The 18,870-nt window shown below is 42.0% G+C and overlaps 1 protein-coding gene across 11 annotated transcripts in view; it reads left to right on the plus strand.

The window, feature by feature from the left end:
• The window catches only part of SGMS1 (sphingomyelin synthase 1), a 337,794-nt gene that overhangs the window by 171,789 nt on the left and 147,135 nt on the right, over window positions 1-18,870 (plus strand). For 9 of the 11 annotated variants that reach the window (XM_051823915.2, XM_051823912.2, XM_070057669.1 and 6 more), the window contains 2 exons: window positions 760-802; window positions 4,772-4,914. The gene's annotated coding sequence lies outside the window, so the exon portion shown is untranslated. The remainder of the gene's footprint in view (window positions 1-759; window positions 803-4,771; window positions 4,915-18,870) is intronic. The other 2 variants (XM_051823920.2, XM_070057674.1) reach the window with 1 other exon arrangement.

Below are 18,870 nucleotides of genomic sequence, written 5' to 3' on the forward strand. Positions count from 1 at the left end.
TCTCTCTCTCTCACTGTCCACTCTGCCTGTCAAAAAAAAAAAAAAAAAAAAAAAAAAGGAATGCCTTTCTCTATTGTCAAATACCAATCATTGATTTGACTGGAGATGAGATAATGTACAACGTATGTGATTTAAAAACTCATGTCATGCCATTAGATGACCTTGGTGTTTTTTATTCACATTGGATTTACCTGCTGATATCTGGTTGGCTTTGCCTAATGGAGGCGTATGGTGAACACCATGGCAGCCAGAAATTAACTGGAAATTGGGGAGAACATCCTCTGCCCCATATATATACACCAAGAAATGAATAATAGTTACCTTGCATTTTAGTTTTTTCCTTATAAACACCTCATTACAAGACTAATGCTCTTGGCCGGCGCTGCGGCTCAATAGGCTAATCCTCCAGCTAGCGGCGCTGGCACACCGGGTTCTAGTCCCGGTCAGGGCGCCGGATTCTTTCCCGGTTGCCCCTCTTCCAGGCCAGCTCTCTGCTGTGGCCTGGGAAGGCAGTGGAGGATGGCCCAAGAGCTTGGGCCCTGCACCCCATGGGAGACCAGGGGAAGCACCTGGCTCCTGCCTTCGGATCAGCGCAGTGTGCCAGCCGCAGCGTGCCATCCGTGGCGGCCAGTGGAGGGTGAACCAGTGGCAAAAGGAAGACCTTTCTCTCTGTCTCTCTCTCTCCCTGTCCACTCTGCCTGTCAAAAAAAAAAAAAAAAAAGACTAATGCTCTTTAATATGTTTATTGTTTTCTTCTAGATTAGTAAGAAGACTGATGAAGAAAAATAACAACATGATTCAGGTAAATAGATTTTTAACTACTTTATGTATGTTGTTACTTAGTTTCTATTTTCTGTGTTGTTTTCCAAACCAGAAGTTCTAAACAATTGTTTGTAGCTAATTTGAATGTATAAGAAATATTTTAGATCTATAGAAGAAATAGCCAAACACATTTATACCGTTTAATTAATATAGTTAATATATATTCAACAATCATGTATTTATGTAAAACAGAATGTTATATAACTAATGCTTTTTCCTACCCCACAGTAATTTTCTTCCAGTTCTTTAAATACATATTGGACATCAGTCTCTTCTTTATTAGAGTGACATTTTGTAGGAATTCAACACCATTTTACACACCCTGTTATCATTTTAGTTATTTGTAATATAGCAGTTTTGAAATTCATGTGTGATGTTGTAATTGGACATTTTATTCCACACCACAAGTTATCATGTACATAATATTTGGGAATGCATGTCTTCATTCTTTGGGTGTAGCTTACTATTGAAGATATCTGTGCTGTGTAATAGTTTATACAACTGCTTTATTTAACCAATCTCTGTCATTGATTCTTTTATTTTGGGGGAATTATTAAACAATTGTTTAATAAATAATTATTAATAATAGTAATAAATAATAATTGTTTAATAATTCAAAAAGTACTGTAATTTCTACTCCCTGTTCTTTTTATAAGTCTATTGTCCCGTTGTCTAAAGATAGCACTTTTCTGCTCTTTCAATTCTATTTCTTGTATTCGCCAACCTGTTTCTAAACAACACACTATGTGTTTTAAGCACCACTTATTGATTTCTTTTAAATTGTTAGACATACATTGATCTCCTGCTAGATACACCTGTCACAGACAACCCTTAGTACATACCTCCTCTTTTTGTCTATTTTCTTAATGTAGTCATTTCCACTTAGTGTTTGAGTAAATATTAATGTTTGCTTTATTATGACTTTATTTCCTTATGGATGAGCCACAAGTAAGTTGAGATGTCTCTGGCCAGTCTGCTTCCCGGTTGATTGTATGTGAGCTATTTCACACATTTCATGTGTCTGGAAATTGTTCAACACTTCTCTTTATCCTCAGAATTCTGAAGTTTCATATTGGGACATTTGACGTATTTTTTATAGTCCTATTTGTCTAATCTGCTTTTGTTACATGCGTGCTTTTTGTGTCACATCCAAGAAATCATCGCCAAATCCAAAGTCATGAAATTTTTCTCCCATGTTTTCTTATAGAAATTTCGTAGTTTCAGGTCTTTCTTTTAGAAAGTTTATCCGTTTTGAGGTAATTTATGTTTAGGGTATAAGGTAACGGCCTACCTGTTCTATATAGACTTTTAAACAGACTTCATCTTTTAACAAACCTATTTATCTGTTGGAAGACAGGGGGAGACACTGACAGCGGCAGAATTCCTGTCTGCAGCTGCAGGGGCTTAGCTGCTGAAGCAGGGAGCTGGGGACTCAGCATCTTCTCACGTGGGTGGTACTGCTGCCTGCAATCAAACCCTGGCTCTGCGATGGAGGATACAGGCACTCCATCTGGTTTCTTGACCCCCAGACTAAACTCACACCCCAGACTTTTCATTCCTACCCATTATCATGTCTTTCTGAGGAACCACAACCTCCATTTTCTGAGTCTTTCTGGAATCATCCACTGGCTTTTTGTTTGCTTCCCAAGCAGTAAGTTTCCAGCCTGCTCTGCTCTGCCCTCTGCTCCTCAGCCTCTGAAATTCCCTCAGTGTCTATTATATGCTCTAATATAAATTCCTTCTGGACTTAGATCCTTTTTCTCTCTTTCCTATCATTTTCTGAAGCTTTAATCAGGAAGCAGAGATAAGTGTGTATATTCCATTAGCCATCTATAACCCACATATCCATATGGCTTTATTTTTTTAAAGATTTATTTATTTTACTTGAAAGTCAGAGTTACACAGAGAGAGAAGGAGAGGCAGAGAGAGGTCTTCCATCCTCTGGTTCACTTCCCAGTTGGCTGCAATGGCTGGAGCTTTGCCGATCCGAAGCCAGGAGCTTCTTCCACTGCTCTCCCAGGCTGTAGAAGAGAGCTGGATCAGAAGTGGAGCAGCCAGGACTCAAACCGGCACCCATATGGGATGCCGGCACTACAGGTGGCAGCTTTCCCCCGCTCATCCCCATATGGCTTTCTTAAATGATATTTAAATGACTTTTTAAAAATGGTGACTCATATTTCCTATCATTAGGTCCAGTATCCCAAAAATAATTAAGTCTATTTCTCTGTTTTCTTGTCATGAACCAATTTCTTTCGAGTATCCAGTTTGTATCAGCAGCCCAAGATAGTGTTATTTACCCTCCCAAGTAGTGCTTCATTATTTTGAATACACTGAGGTTCTTTAGGTATTATGAAACCTAGTCAGGTTTTAAAATGCAATACAGATAAAGAGAATCGAAAGTGAATCTTGATGTGAATGGAAGGGGAGAGGGAGTGGGAAAGGGGAGGGTTGCGGGTGGGAGGGACGTTATGGGGGGGAAGCCATTGTAATCCATAAGCCGTACTTTGGAAATTTATATTCATTAAATAAAAAATAAAATAGAAAATAAAAAAAATGCAATACAGTACTGAGGTATAATTTTTAAAAACCCTTGGTTTTATCTTGGTGTTTATAAACTCTATGTTGGTATCATTAAGAAATATCCTTTTATGCAAATATATTTTACTTTGAAACTTCAATTGAACATTTTTAAGATAATGTAGCAAGGTACTAAGGTTTTTTTTTTTTTTGGTTTTAGTTTGTGATAACTGTTGTTAATGATTGTGTTTCATTATTTGCAGACATACCACTGTTTTTTACAAATAGGAAAAAAAGATCGAATAAATGGTGGAATTGCCTAGTATAGCTAGGTCCTTAAGGATGATCAAGAGTAGTAGTTTCTTTTGTTCTAAGAATGTTCTAATTTAATAGAATTAAATCTACAAGTTTGTACCTAGAAGTTCCTAAGCAGGAAAAAAAAAATGTTTCTTGATTAAATTGAGTGTAATCAAAATAGGTAGCAATACCTTTTTTAAAAAACTTTATTTAAGGTATGCAAACTTTATGCATTTCATATATACAAATTTAGGAACATAGTGATTCTTTCCACTGTACTTTCCCTCCCGCCCGCACTCTTACCCTTCTTCCTCCTCTCTCTCCTATTTCCACTCTTAATTTTTACTAAGATCTATTTCCAGTTTCCTTTATGCTCATAAGATTAACCTTACAGTAAGTAAAGAATTAAACAAATAATATGAAGGAAAAAACAAAACACTGTTCCTCAACAGTAGAGACAAAGGCTGTAAACAATCATCGAATCTCAAAAAGTCAATTTCATTCTTATACATTACATTTTGGATACTCTGTTAATTATCACAGATCAGGGAAAACATATGGTATTTGTGTTTTTGGGACTGGCTAATTTTACTAAGTATAATGGTTCCAGTTGCAACTATTTTGTTGCAAAAGACAGGATTTCATTTTTCTTTTTTACCCCTAAGTAGTATATTTTAGTATATGTGTATATCCATATGTTTAAGATTTGTTTTATTTATTTGAAAGGTAGAGTTAGAGAGAAGGACAGACAGGGAGGGAAAGAGAGAGTGCGATCTTCTACCCACTGGGGAAATCTTCTACCCACTGGCTCATTGCCCAAATGGCCACAATAGCTGGGGCTGGGCCAGGCCAAAGCCAGGAGCTAGGAACACCGATGTGGGTGCAGAGGCCTAAGCACGTACCCCCTATTCTGCTGCTTTCCCAGGCCCATTAGCAGGCAACTGAGTTGGAAGTGGAGCAGCTGAGGCTCAAACCAGTGTCCATATGGGGTGCTGCTTAACCTACTACTCCACAGCATTGACCCCTATGACCTTATTGTGAATTTTTTATTCCCAGGTTAATAAACTTTGTATATTCTCTTGCAGCTTTAGAATTATTTCAAAGTAAATATGTTTCAATTACTCCTCTGTTCTAGGCACACCATTGAGTTCTTTGGGATGCATAAAAGTGTCTGGTTGGGAAGCTTATGAAATACAAGACAAGGCCCTGCCTCAGGAAGCGTGCATGCGAATAATTTCAAAGGAGCCTATCGATAAATGCGAACAGTAGCAGTTGGAGGTATGTAGTACTGGAGTGCTTGATGGATCCCCGCTCTGTGGTGAGAGTCCAGCCGAATCGTTCCCAGGGAATGGAGACTGTTCTTAGGGCAGACCCTCTGGCCTCAGATTCACCCATGTTTTTTCCGCATATTTGATTGTGTGCTGGGGTGCAGCTCTCACTCCTGGGAGCAGCCCTGACTCAGCCCCTTCAGAGTCCTTCCTTTGGCCTGCAGGACAGTAAGACCCATAGAGGTAACTTTAGACTCAGGCCACATGAAAGTGATGGCAAATTTTTAGCCAAAGACCTCATCCCCTTCTTCCTGGATGTAGAGAAGTCCTGGCAAAGCTCAGCAAGTCTGTGCCCTTTGAACCAACTGTTATTGATTAGCTTTACTCTTACCCTGGCCATCATCAAGGCCTTTTCTGATTGGTTGACAGTTGCATCAGAATGACCCATCCCCTGCCAGTCCTGTACTTTGACCTGCTTGTCTTCCTTGACCCTTCCAAGTTGAAATATTAATCAGAATTGACTTCATTTTCTTAGATGTAGTCTCAAAGTTTTGTCTCTTCAATGATATTTATTGTCAATGTCAGGGTCACCCATTATTTCATACCCTGTGACCTTCGGTGGATGTCTGGCTTTTGATGCAATGGCTCTTTTCTAAAGGCCTAGCCTATTGCATGTTCTGTGTCACCTTGATCCTTCTGGGACTTTTAAATTTTCTCATTCACCATACACAACACTGTGCGAGTATTTTATGTCTTGAATAGTCACACCATCATGAGAGCTTTGAGCAAGTCTTGTTTTGTAGGTGAGGAAGCTGAGGTTCCAAGTACTTACATAACCACCCTACTGTTTCCCTGAGACAAAGTAGCAGAAACGGGATTTGGAACTGGCCTGTCCCAAACCATGTTATTGTGGAAATTCTATATGATGCTGTCTCTCCCTTTGTGAAGTGCCATTTTTTTAAGATTTATTTTTATTTATTTGAAAGTCAGAGTTACACAGAGAGAGGAGAGGCAGAGAGAAAGAGAGAGAGGTCTTACATCCACTGGTTCACTTCCCAGATGGCCGCAACAGCCGGAGCTGCACCGATCCAAAGCCAGGAGCCAGGAGCTTCTTCTGGGTCTCCCACGTGGGTGCAGGGGCCCAAGGACTTGGGCTATCTTCTACTGCTATCCCAAGCCATAACAGAGAGCTGGATAGAAGTGAAGCAGCCGGGACTCGAACTGGCACCCATATGGGATGCCAGTGCTTCAGGCCAGGGCGTTAACCCACTGCACCACAGCACTGGCTCTGTGAAGTGCAATTTTTAAAATATCCTAATTCTTTTATAAAAAGATTTATTTATTTATGTATTTGAAAGGCAGAATTACAGAGAGAGACAAAGAGACAAAGATTTTTCCCTCCGCTGATTCACTCCCCTCAAATGACCACAACAGCCAGTGCTGGGCCAAGCTGAATCCGAGAGCTTCTTCCGGGTCTCTGATGTGGGTGGCAGATGCCCAATCACTTGGGCCATCTTCTGCTGTTGTTCCCAGGCAGATTAGCAGGGAGCTAGATGAGAAGTAGAGCAGCCAGGACAGGAACTGGCACCCAAATGGGATCCCTGCACTTCAGGCTGTGGCTTCATCTACTTCACCACAATGCTGGCCCCACTGTCTTGAGTTTTAATTCTTGAGTTTTAATCTCCTGCTTGGGGGCTGGCACTATGGGTGCCAGTATCCCAAATAGGTGCTGGTTCAAGTCCCAGCTGCTCCACTTCCAATCCAGCTCCCTGCTAATGTGCCTGGAAAAGTAGCAGAGAATGGCTCAAGTTCTTTGGCCCCTTCATCCATATGGGAGACCTGGAAAAAGCTCCTGGCTTCAGCCTGGACCAGCCCTGGCCATTCATGGCCATTTGGTGAGTGAACCAGCAGATGGAAGATCTCTCTTGCATGTGCACACACGCGCACACTCTTTCTCTCTTTACTTTTGCCTCTCTTACTCTGTAACTCTGACTTTCAAATAAAAAAAAAATCTCGACTTTTTTTCACTATTATTTGCTAGTTTTTATTCATTTTATGGCATCTGATTTGGCTTATAATTATATTTGCAATATTTAATTAGTAGCCTATTAAATATTTTCAACATTGTTCTCAAGATCTTAGTGAGAGTATATTATTAGTATGTGACATCATTAAAATACGCCTCTTTGTAACCAGGGCTCTGATACTTTTACTCCTCTGACCTTTCTGAGGCCTGTATGGGAGGCAGACGGGACTTCTCTATTCTTAATGTAGTTGAGCGTGTCTGTGACATCATCTGTATGATTGCTTGGTTCCTGTCAGTATGGAATTAGTGAAGAGAAAGGATAAAATGGTGCCAGAAATCCTCTCAAGAACTTCACAGGGTGGTTTAGGGCCTGAAACCTTTAAAACAGAGAAGATCTATTCACATGCTCAGTGAGAGTTCTGTGACTCCTTTCAGTGAGTGTAGCTGGGAAGATGCCATGAAGAATGGATTTTAAGTTTGTAAGTTTATGAATATATGGTGTCCATTTTTTTCAATAAGGGTTACTTGTTTTAAAAATTATATGTGTTTAGATTTCTAGAGTGTTTTTATTAAATTAGCAGATGCTGCATATATTGATAAATACTTTAAAGCTTCAATAAAATCTTTGGAGTCAGATGTGGTGAGTCTTACTGAGAGAGAGCAGCCTGAGGCTTACAAAATCATGAAACTTGCCCAAGCTCATGTGGGTAGGAAGTGATGGAGCCAGAATCTGAACCTGGGTCTGTTTGATTTCATGGACTATGCTTCTGACAGTTACACTGCCTCACTGATTACACAAAGCAGTGATATATATTTTGAAATGTATTTATGTTCTTTATTTGAAAGACAGAGACAGACAGATATTAATTCTCCATCCACTGGTTCATTTCTCAAAGACCCACAACAGCCAGGGCTGGGCAAGACCAAAGCCAGGAGTCGGGAACTCCATCTGGGTCTCCCATGTTGGTGGCAGGGAGCCAGTGGCTTGAACCATCACCTGCTGACCCCAGGATGCACATTAGCAGGAAGCTGGATCAGCAGCACAGGTGGGACTTGAACCCAGGTACTCCAGTATGGTGTGCAGGCATCCCAAGCATTAGCTCAAATTGCAGCTCCATGACACCTGCCCCAGCAGTGGCATTGAGATCTCTTAACATGTCTAAGAATTTTTGTTTTGTTTAAGTTTGCAGTCATACAACAGTAGTTCTAAAACAGTGAAGTAAGCCCCATCCACATAGAAGGGAAGACTTCCGTGTGGTGCTGCTTGGTGACGGGGCTTCAGGACAGTGACGGCTCTGTTACCTGAGGGGCTGAGCCCCTGTGTGATGTGGGAGGTGTGGGCCTCAGTCTGTGCCTCATTCCCCACTCTGTGTTCACCACACTGCTGCAGCAGTTCAGCTCTGTTCACTGTGGCAGGTGCTTGAACAGCTGCTTCTTCCAAAGCCACACAATCACACGGTGAAGGACAGCTCTGGCTTTTCTAGATGAACCTCAGAATTTAACAGCATTAGGCTACTATATCTTTTCAATAACTGAAATTTCTTTCTGTTTTTAAATATATTTTCCCCCTGGTTCCGTACAGAACACTTGGCAAATATTGAAAAGGTTAAACAATAAAATGGAAAACACCCGAGACAGCCACTAATGATGTTTTGAAGCAGATGCTTCCACTATTTATCTCTGAATATGTATGCTTTTTAAAAAATATACAATCATAGGGTTCCAGATACGATTTTGCTTATTAGCACAACTGCAGAATTTTCCCCCATGAGCCTAAATATTCTGTTGTTACAAACTTTCAGTGGCTCTTCCTTATGGGTAACAGTATCTGTAGTGCTATCCCATAAAATGAGACAGACCTTATCCTCCCTGGTCTCAGTGAGAACTTCTCCAGCGTAGGCCACCGTGGTCAGACATAGGTATTAAAACAAGCAAGAGCTTCATCATTGCCACCTGTTTAAACACATTTTATAAAATAATTGTTGAGTTTTCATCACATCCTCTGTCACACCATGCAAAGAACCTGACTTGTCAGTTTCCCAGTATGAATATTGTGCATGAATGAAGCACTGAAATTTTCCTTTGACTGAAAGACGTTTGCAACTTCCCTTTTTCTTTCTTTGGCCCATCTGTGACAAGTAGCTTCCGCCTTTTCAGTTAAATGAAACTTTCAAACCCTGACTTGCAGGTGGTTTAGCCCTTCTACTGACTATCATGGTTAATGAAACCTTCTCCTACCTTCTTTTTTGGCTCAGTATTTCACGTGGCCGAAACCCTGAGCCAGGCAGCTCCACTCCACTCACCTGGGAAATCCCCACACCTCATGAGTGATGCTACTTTTGCCTTTTTTTATATATTTGACAGAGAGTTAGACAGTGAGAGAGAGAGACAGAGAGAAAGGTCTTCCTTTCACTGGTTCACTCCCCAAGTGGCTGCTATGGCCGGCGCTGCGCTGATCCGAAGCCAGGAGACAGGTGCTTCTTCCTGGTCTCTCATGTGGGTTCAGGGGCCCAAGCACTTGGGCCATCCTCCACTGCCTTCCCGGGCCACAGCAGAGAGCTGGGCTGGAAGAGGAGCAACCGGGACTAGAACTGGCGCCCATATGGGATGCCGGCACCCCAGGCAGAGGATTAACCAAGTGAACCACAGTGCCAGCCCCACCTTTTTTTTTTTTTTCCTGAATTTTTGAGGGACATTCACAACACAGTGCAGATTTGGTTTCTTCTGGACTGAAGAGTTCTGTACCCTAGGGGTTGGAATTATCAACCTTAGAAAAGGCTCATTGGATGCTAGAACTGTGACGCATGCCACCTATTCTCTCTTATAGACAGGTCAGTACGTTAAATCTTCTTCCTGGTCCTCACCACACCGTTGCTTTTCTTTAAAGTCTTTGTGATTCCAAATTGCCATGGGGAAGGGGTGAGGTAGTCAGGGGCAAAGGGCTGAGGGAGGAGGACAAGACTTTTGAACTCCTTGTTGTCCCTCAACCAATAGCTCTGCTTGAACTTCTGCAGATTTTTTTTTTGAAAGAAAGTAATCTGCTACCTAAGAAAGCAGAGACTGTGTTAATCACTGTGGCATGTAGCTCCTCTGGGAGGGTGACAGCATCGAGGTACAGAGTCTTACTTCCAAGTTCCCATTACACCTGTAATTCTCTGGTGGTGACATGGGCCTCCGTGGGTTTGGTGCTTATCTTAGGCTCTCCAGTTGGCTTTCGCACAGACTGACCTGCTTTGAGGGAGGTGATTTCCATGGAGGTAACTTGGAAATCCTGTGGTTGGGAGAGATGCAGTGTCAGTGCCACAAGTTCTGGTGGTAGAAAGTAATGTTTTGGTGTTGAGGCTGGTGAGCTGTACAAAGTTGAAACTCTCAAAGGCTTAGAAGACTGGACTCTGTATTCTAGATGATTGGGTTACCACAGGACAAGGTTATCTCCATCAGAGAGTGTTGTGGGGGACCTGAAATCCAGCCTGAGAACTGTGAACTCTTCAGGAGTCACTTCCGAACCCTTTGAAAACATTTTAGGTGGGCTCTTTTTTTAAAAGATTTATTTATTTTACTTGAAAGTCACAGTTATACAGAGAGAGAAGAAGAGGCAGAGAGAGAAAGAGAGGTCTTCCATCCGCTGATTCACTCCCCAGATGGCTGCAACGGCCGGAGCTGTGCTGATCCAAAGTCAGGAGCCAGGAGCTTCTTGCTGGTCTCCCACCTGGGTGCAGGGGCCCAAGGACTGCTTTCCCAGGCCATAGCAGAGAGCTGGACCGGAAGTGGAGCAGCCTGGTCTCGAACCGGCACTCATGGGATGCTGGCACTGCAGGCGGCAGCTTTACCCGCTGTACCACAGTGCCGGCTCCTTGGTGGGCTCTCTTACTCTGGAGGTTAGTAATAGTGAATCACAGAATGGACCCCTCCCGAATCAGGAACTTGAGCAGCGTTTGTACCACAGCTCGGTTAACTCCAAAGGAGTTTCTCTAAAGATATTTTTAACCAGCAAAGACTGAGGAATTGTCTAGAGAACTCGCAGTAACTAATTTACATTTGATGCTCAGACTCCTTAATCAACTGTTCAAAGTATCCGGTGTTTATAGACAGAACAGTTGACGCGGCGATATCCATATATGAAGACCTTGATGTGAGTACATCATCAGTTATTCAACAAATGCATTCAGACCTGAGGTGAAAACTGGAGAGAAAATTTTTGTTTTCCCCTTCAGAAGAGGGGTAAATTATTCTCACTTTGCAAATGTAATAGGACCCATTAGAATCAGATGGGCCTGAGCTGTTCTCTGGCTGGCTGCCACAGCTCCTGGCCTGTCTCCTGCCACAGTTTGGGCACTGAACAACCATTGGGGTGACATTCACAATCAACAAGATGGGAACAAATGGCACTCCAGGGACTGTGCAATGCTGCAGGCCTGGGCATACTCATTCACTCCGTCATTCATTTACTTAACAGCTTCTCTGTGCTGGCCACTATTCTCGGTACTAGAATACAATAACAAACAAGGCAGACATACTGTCTTCTCTTGTAGAACTTACAGTCCCATGGGTTAGGGAATGGCAGTTCAGGGAGACAGTAATAAAGCAGTAGATAAATAACATTTCAGATATGATGGCGCAAGGCAAATCGAATTAGAGCAGCAGTGTTTTGGGCTAAGAACCTCACTATAGATTGGGTCTAAAATATGCAATCTGTGTGCTTACTGGCTATTTTTTAGTTTTTTTTTCTTTTTTAGTTTTTTGCTTTGAAAGATTTATTTATTTGAAAGGCAGCCTGACAGAGGGCAAGTCAGAGACCTTCCACCTGCTGGGTTACTCCCCAAATAGCCACAACAGCCAGATCAAAGACAGGAGCCAGGAACTCCAGCCTGGTCTCCCACGTGGGAGGCAGAGGCCCAAGTACTTGAGCTGCCATTTGCTGCCTTCCCAGGCACAGTAGGAAGGAGCCAAATTGGAAACATAGCAGCTGCTTCTCGAACTGGCACTGTGATATGCGATGCTGGCTTTGCAAGTAGTGGCTTAATCTGCTGCGTCACAGTGCTGGCCCTGGCTGTTTTTTTCTTACATGGCATTTTTTTAATTGATTTATGTATTTGTCTGAAAGAGTTACAGAAAAGGAGAGACATCTTCCATCTGCTGGTTCACTCTCCCAAGTGGCTGCCAATGGCCAGGACTGGGCCAGGCCAAAGCCAGGAACCAGTTCTCCTATATTGGTGCAGGGGCCTAAGTACTTGGACCATCCTCTACTGCTTTCCCAGGTGTATTAGCAAGGTGCAGGACAGTAAGTGGAATAGCCAGAACTTGGACTGGTGCCCATATATGTTGCTGGTGGTGGCTTTACCTGCTATGCCACAGCACTGGCCCCACAGAATAAATTTTTTACTTTGGCCAACTCTGTCATTAAATAACCTTGAGAAGGGGTGAGATTTCCTCTATCAAAGCTATGTTTTTTTAGTATTAAGGAATTCAGATATTTCTCAAGAGTAACCATTTAGTGGTGAAAACTGCAATTACATAATTTCTTAAACAGTTTGTTGAGATATAATTTTAATGTAATAATTAATTGCTGGCTATAACATATAAAAAGGAATTTCATATCTGTTAAGGATAAGATAAAATGTACTGCTCATAAAGGTTGGGATTGGTTCAAGCATTTTAGACTCACTGTTGCCAATGTTAAGTAGGTCACTAAATCTTACTGATTTTTCCCCCTTTTAGAGTATCTTTGCTTTGCCTGTTTCTTTCTTCTTGGTCCTTTTCACTGCTCTGTTTCCACCCTAGTGAAGCACTTATTAACTCAGGCTGGTCTAATATTAGAATGATAGCCTCTGCCTTGATGTCTGCTCCTGGTCTAGCTGATGGGTTTGATTTTCTGATTTGACATTCTTTTAGATTTCAGATTTATTTATTTATTTGAAAGGCATATTTACAGAGAGGCAGAGGCAGAGAGAGAGAGAGAGGGAGGGAGGGAGGGAGAGGGAGGGAGGGAGGGAAGGAAGGATGAGGGGAGGGAAGGGAGGTGTCTTCAATCTGCTGATTCACTCCCCAAATGGCCACAACAGTGAAGCTAGGCCAATCTGAATCCAGGAACTTCTTGCAGATCTCCCACATGGGTGCAGGGGCCCAAAGACTTTTGTCATCTCCCACTGCTTTCCCAGGCCATAGCAGAGAACTAAATTGGAAGTGGAATAGCCAGAACTGGAACCATCATCCATATGGGATGCTTGCACTGCAGGTCGCGACTTTTCCCACTATGCACAGCACTGCCCCCCTGATGCTACATTCTTAATTCTGTTCCCTTCTTTAAAGGCTTTAGGGATAACTGCCTATTTGTTTCAGGATAGAGACCTGACTCTTTAGCCTAGCGTTTGAGATTCTTCTGATCTGGCCCTAACCTGCTTCTCCAGGCTTACCCCTGCTTTGTTACCTAGTGTAGACTTTCAACTACATCCAGATTTTCTATTCTCCTTCATTTTAATGCCTTTGATCAAGGTATCTGGAAAATTCTTCCATTTATTGCATTAAAATTCCCTTTGTAAATCCTCTTTGATATTCAGTGTCCAGTTTAAATAGATATCTCTCTCTTACTTATTGAAATAGGTTAAATATATTTTAGTGATGGTTCTAGGATTTTTAAAAAGTCTTTAAAATTCATTTATTTATTTATTTGAAAGAAGGAGAGAGACAGGGAGGGACACAGGGAGGGAGAGAGATCAAGCTCAAGTTCAAGATTAAGATCGAGATCTTCCATGCTAGTTTACTTCCCAAATGCCTCCGACAGCTGAGACTGAACTATATGGAAGTCAGGAGCTCAGACTCTATCCAGGAGTCCTATCTAGATGGCCGTGACCCAAGCACTTGAGCCGTCATCTGCTGCTTGCCAGAGTACATGCAAGAAGGAAGCTGAATCAGAAGGAAAGCAGGGACTTGATCATACACATTCTGATATGGGATCCAGGCATCCCACAGACATCTTAACTTGTGTGTCACAATGCCCACCTCCAATTTTAGTACTTGAAATCTCTTCTGTTTCTGCTGGTTCTCACTCATGGTGTCATGTTTCCTTATGCTTTCGAGCATTGACCAGGAACTTATATTCCTTGGAAGTTTTATCAATGCAAGTTCTTTGAGTCCTAGAATGAAGGTGGATTTTTCCAAAGCATATTTATGTTGGCTTCTGCCAGGTGCGCTATCAATCTGGACAGTCTTAAAATTAAATGACGTGCTTGAGGTTTTTTGAAGCATACAGCATGACTACAAAACTGCATGGATACTGGTTGTTATGAATTCTCAAGAAAAAATTTCCACCACCCTTGCCCCAACTCACCAAAGAAGCTAGGGTTAAAAATTGATTTCTGGCCAGCGCCGCAGCTCAATAGGCTAATCCTCCGCCTGCGGTACCGGCACCCCGAGTTCTAGTCCCAGTTGGGGTGCCAGATTCTGTCCCAATTGCTCCTCTTCCAGTCCAGCTCTCTGCTGTGGCCCGGGAGTGCAGTGGAGGATGGCCCAAGTGCTTGGGCCCTGCACCCGCATGGGAGACCAGGAGGAAGCACCTGACTCCTGGCTCCAGACTGGCGCAGCACTCCGGCCGTAGCGGCCATTTGTGGGGTGAACCAATGGAAAAGGAAGACCTTTCTCTCTGTCTCTCTCTCTCACTGTCTAACTGCCTGTCAAAAAAAAAATTGATTTCTGTTTTGGTTCAGCAGGTTTATTTCTAGTTACCCTTATACTGAGGGTTTAGTTTTGTGAGGTTGCAGGACTGTGTTAGGGTCTATTAAGTTACCAACTTGAGCAGTCCTAGTTTTTTTTTCCTCTCCTCTTATTCTATGTTATCATTGTAATGGAAGTTTAAGGTAACCAGAGTCTTGCCTTGATGTTTCTACTTCGTTTTGGTCTGTTTATCCTTTGCTTTATTGTCACCTCATTGGTGTATTTAAAAATGTGTTGTTTTACTCTTCTTTGATTATTGTTGTAAGGAGAATAGTTTAAAGTATCTAGTGTGTCATTCTGCAAAAATGGAAGACCTATTTTTGTTGCTCCATTTTTAGTAGTGCTTCAGATAGACAAGGTGGAAATACCTTTGAGCAGAGTTTAAAAAGTTATTAAAAACTTAAGTATGGCCCTGCCTCCTCTTTCACTTTGAATATCTGCTACATGCCATTGGTTTAGGTTAAGAATGAAGTGCAGAATAATCCCTTGTAATACACTTTCTGAGTTGGTTGAGACCTCAGTGTTTTGGAGATTTTCTTTATTGAAATGAGATTTTTTTGTTGTTGTTGAATTATTGATTCATTGTCTAATGATTTACTGTGTAGTTTTACCCTTCTAAATAGGAATGGATTTCTGAGTTAATGGCCCAACTATGAGGGATATTGTTTGTTGCATGCTATCCACTATCCGCTGTAGGTCCATATAGCAATGTCCTGAGAGAGGCTCTGATTCCTTTTGTCCTTATGTTTAGGGATATTTCAATTGATTCTGAATTAGTGGGACAGTATTTGTAAGTGAAAATATTTGGAATTAGCAGAATATGCCCATGATTTAAAGAAAAATTGATATCAAGAAGGGTTTTTTAAAATATTTATTTATTTATTTGAAAGAGTTATATATAGAGAGAGTGAGACACAGAGAGAGATCTTTCATCCATTGGTTTAATCCCCAGATAGCTACAGTGGCCAGGGTTGGGCCAGGCCAAAGCCAGAACCAGGAGCTTCATCCAGGTCTTCCATGAGGAAGGCTGAGGCAAATGACTTGGGCCATTTTCCACTGTTTATCCCAGGCCATTATCAGGGAGGTAGATCGGAAGTGGAGCAGCCAGGAAACAAGTCAGCACACATGGGATATGGCATTGCAGGCAGCAACTTGACCGGCTTTGCCACAATGCTGGCCCCCTGAGAAGATATTTTTAATGTTATGATTTAAGTGTACAATTCACACATCTGCAGAATTAGTTTTGTGATTTGAAAATTCAACTGACTATACTCTGAGCACTGAGTAAAAGTATACGTGATATGATGTATTGATATCTGGTGACAGTGTGCAGTATGTCTGTGTGCCACTCACTCACCCAAACGAATCACATGCTCTGTTGTGACCATTAATCTTTTTTGTTTTCAGAATCCCATGTTACACTTGCCTACCTGTCAGTCTACATAACTACATTAGAACATCATTTCTGGCCGGCACCACGGCTCACTTGGCTAATCCTCCACCTGTGGTACCGGCACCCTGGGTTCTAGTCCTGGTTGGGGCACCAGATTCTGTCCCAGTTGGTCCTCTTCCAGTCCAGCTCTCTGCTGTGGCCTGGGAAGGCAGTGGAGGATGGCCCAGGTGCTTGGGCCCTGCACCCACATGGGAGACCAAGAGGAAGCACCTGGCTCCTGGCTTTGGATCGGCACAGCGCGCCAGCCACAGCAGCCATTTGGGGGGTGAACCAATGGAAAAGGAAGACCTTTCTCTCTCTCTCTCTCACTGTCTAACTCTGCCTGTCAAATAAAAAAAATGCTATTTAAAAAAAAAAGGCAATTGTATGAAAATAATGTCCTTGATTTTCATCTCCCAGGGAATATATTGCATCTTAAAATTATCAAAGTCTCACTTGAACTTGACCCATTTCTGTTCATTTGCTTCCTCCCTACTAGGAAGCTGGATTGGAAGTATCGTAGCCCAGTCTTGAACCTGGCATGTGGATATGGGATGTGGCCATCCCAAGCAGTAGATTAACCCATTGCACTACAACACCTGCCCTGTTGTTTGAATTTTTCATGTAACGAGGGCATTTCTGAAAATAGTATGAATTATATGTGTGTGTGTGTGTATTAAAGTGATTTATTTATTGGTAGGGAAAAGTTACACAGAGAAAAAGAGAGACAGAGATCCTCCCTCTGCTGGTTCACTCCCCAAATGGCTGCAACACATAGGGCTGGACCAGACCAAAGTCAGGTGCTGGAACTCCATCCAGGTCTCCCATGTGGATACAGGGGCCCAAGCAATTGGTCCATCCTCCACTGCTTTCCCAGGTACGTTAACAGCTGAATCGGAAGTGGAGCAGCCAGGACTAAAATCAGTGCTCATTTGGGATGATGGCATCACAGGTAAATGGCTTAATCTGTTGTACCACAACACCATCCCCTATAAATTATATTTTAATGAATTGAATAAATTGACAAGGAAAATTTATTTTTAATTTTTAAGTTTTCTTTTGAATTTTTTTTAATTTATTTGAGAGGCAGAGAAGCAGATTAACAGAGGGAGAGAAAGCTTCCATCCACTGGTTCATCCCCCAAGTGCCTACAATGGGCAGGGCTGATCCTGGCAAGATGGAGGCCACCCGTGTGACTGGCAGGATCTCAACCACTTGAGCCATTGCTGCTACCTCCCAGGGTTTACATCAGCAAGAAGCTGGAGTCAGGAGTCAGGGCGAGGCACTGAACCCAGGTATTCCAATATGGGACACGGGCATCCCAACCACTAGGCTACATGCCTGTCCCAAGAAAGTTTTCTTAAAGTGGATAAGTCTTTTTTCCTTTTTTTTTTTATTACAGGGAATTTTAGATCTTGGGGCACTCTTGATAATTATTTTATATCACACTAAAATGTTTTTGTGTTGACTTTACATATTTATTTATACTCATTAATTTGGGAAATAAACTAAAATAAAAACAAAGATTAGTTAACTCATTTGTGGAATCCTTTTCTTCTAAGACGTTTGGTTGAAAAATATTAATTAATGCATTCACTTACAAACTCCCACAAGGAAAAGCAGTTGTGAAGAAAAACACTTGAAGGCATGATTATTGTTCTGACATCTCACATTCTGTTGCTTTTTGCTGCTGTCAAAATGAATGCATCGAAAGTAAATTAATACTTAGTTTTCTGTTTCTGCTATTGGGCCTGACTGTGGGTGGGTGCTCTGTTTCTCTTTTTCTCACATCAACTGCATCTACTTGTAATTCATAATCTGTTTTCAAATCCCCTAAACTTTGTTTCTGCTAATGGAGGGTGTAAATCTTTTAGTTTTGCTGTGTAGAATAATCCAGAAGAATCTCAGTCCATGAATTTCTATATTTCTTCTTTCCTTTTTTTTTTCTGCTGTAATTGGTTGTCTTGTATCATTTCTGACATTGTACTCTCTTTAAATAAATTCTTACCAGTTTGATACACTCTCTTATTTAAAGATAATGTCTGCTACCAACCAGTTGTCTCTTCTTTCTTAACTGTCTTTTTTGCATGATGTCTGTGGAAAACCTTGAAAGTTTTCACGGACTTTTATTTGGTTCAACAAATTTTTGTTGACACTTTGATATATAGATCCTCTTTCAGACACTTTCGTGAACAGAATTGGCTAGAGGAAAAAGGAGCAACCAAACCTTTCACTGTGGAGCTTACAGTCTAGTAGAAGGTGATAAATGAGATGAGTAAGTAACGTCTGTGTGTGCTAAATGATGGTGATTGGGATTGTAGCAAAAAGTAGAGCAGAGAAATGAATGGATAGTGCTAGTGTAAGTGTGTGTGTGTGCTTGTGCATGTGTGCAGGTGTGCAAGTGTAAGCACTCTAGTATCAAATAGGGAGACCAGGAAAGGCATTTGTGTGAAGGAAAACATCCAGATAAGGACATAAGGAGAGGAGGTGGGGACCCTGCTGTATCTGGGACAGCAGCACCCTCTGAAAGGGGATAAGAGACACAGCGAGGCCCTGATCCTTTCCTATGCTGCCGAAAACCTCTGCTCAGCCCTGTCCAGTTCATAAATGCTGAACCTCTGCTTCAGACCCAGATCTGTCACAGTCCAATCTGTGTGTTCTCCATTACCCCAGGTGACTCTAGAAAGAAATTATTGTTGGTATTAGGAAGCCTTCCAGCTCCTAGCACAGTGAGTTATAATACATCATGAGCACTGTGTCTGATTTGAAGCAAAAGTGGTATTTATTGATAGGTGTAG

Source organism: Oryctolagus cuniculus, chromosome 15 (assembly GCF_964237555.1).
Source record: "Oryctolagus cuniculus chromosome 15, mOryCun1.1, whole genome shotgun sequence".
NCBI classification, from domain to species: Eukaryota; Metazoa; Chordata; class Mammalia; order Lagomorpha; family Leporidae; genus Oryctolagus; species Oryctolagus cuniculus.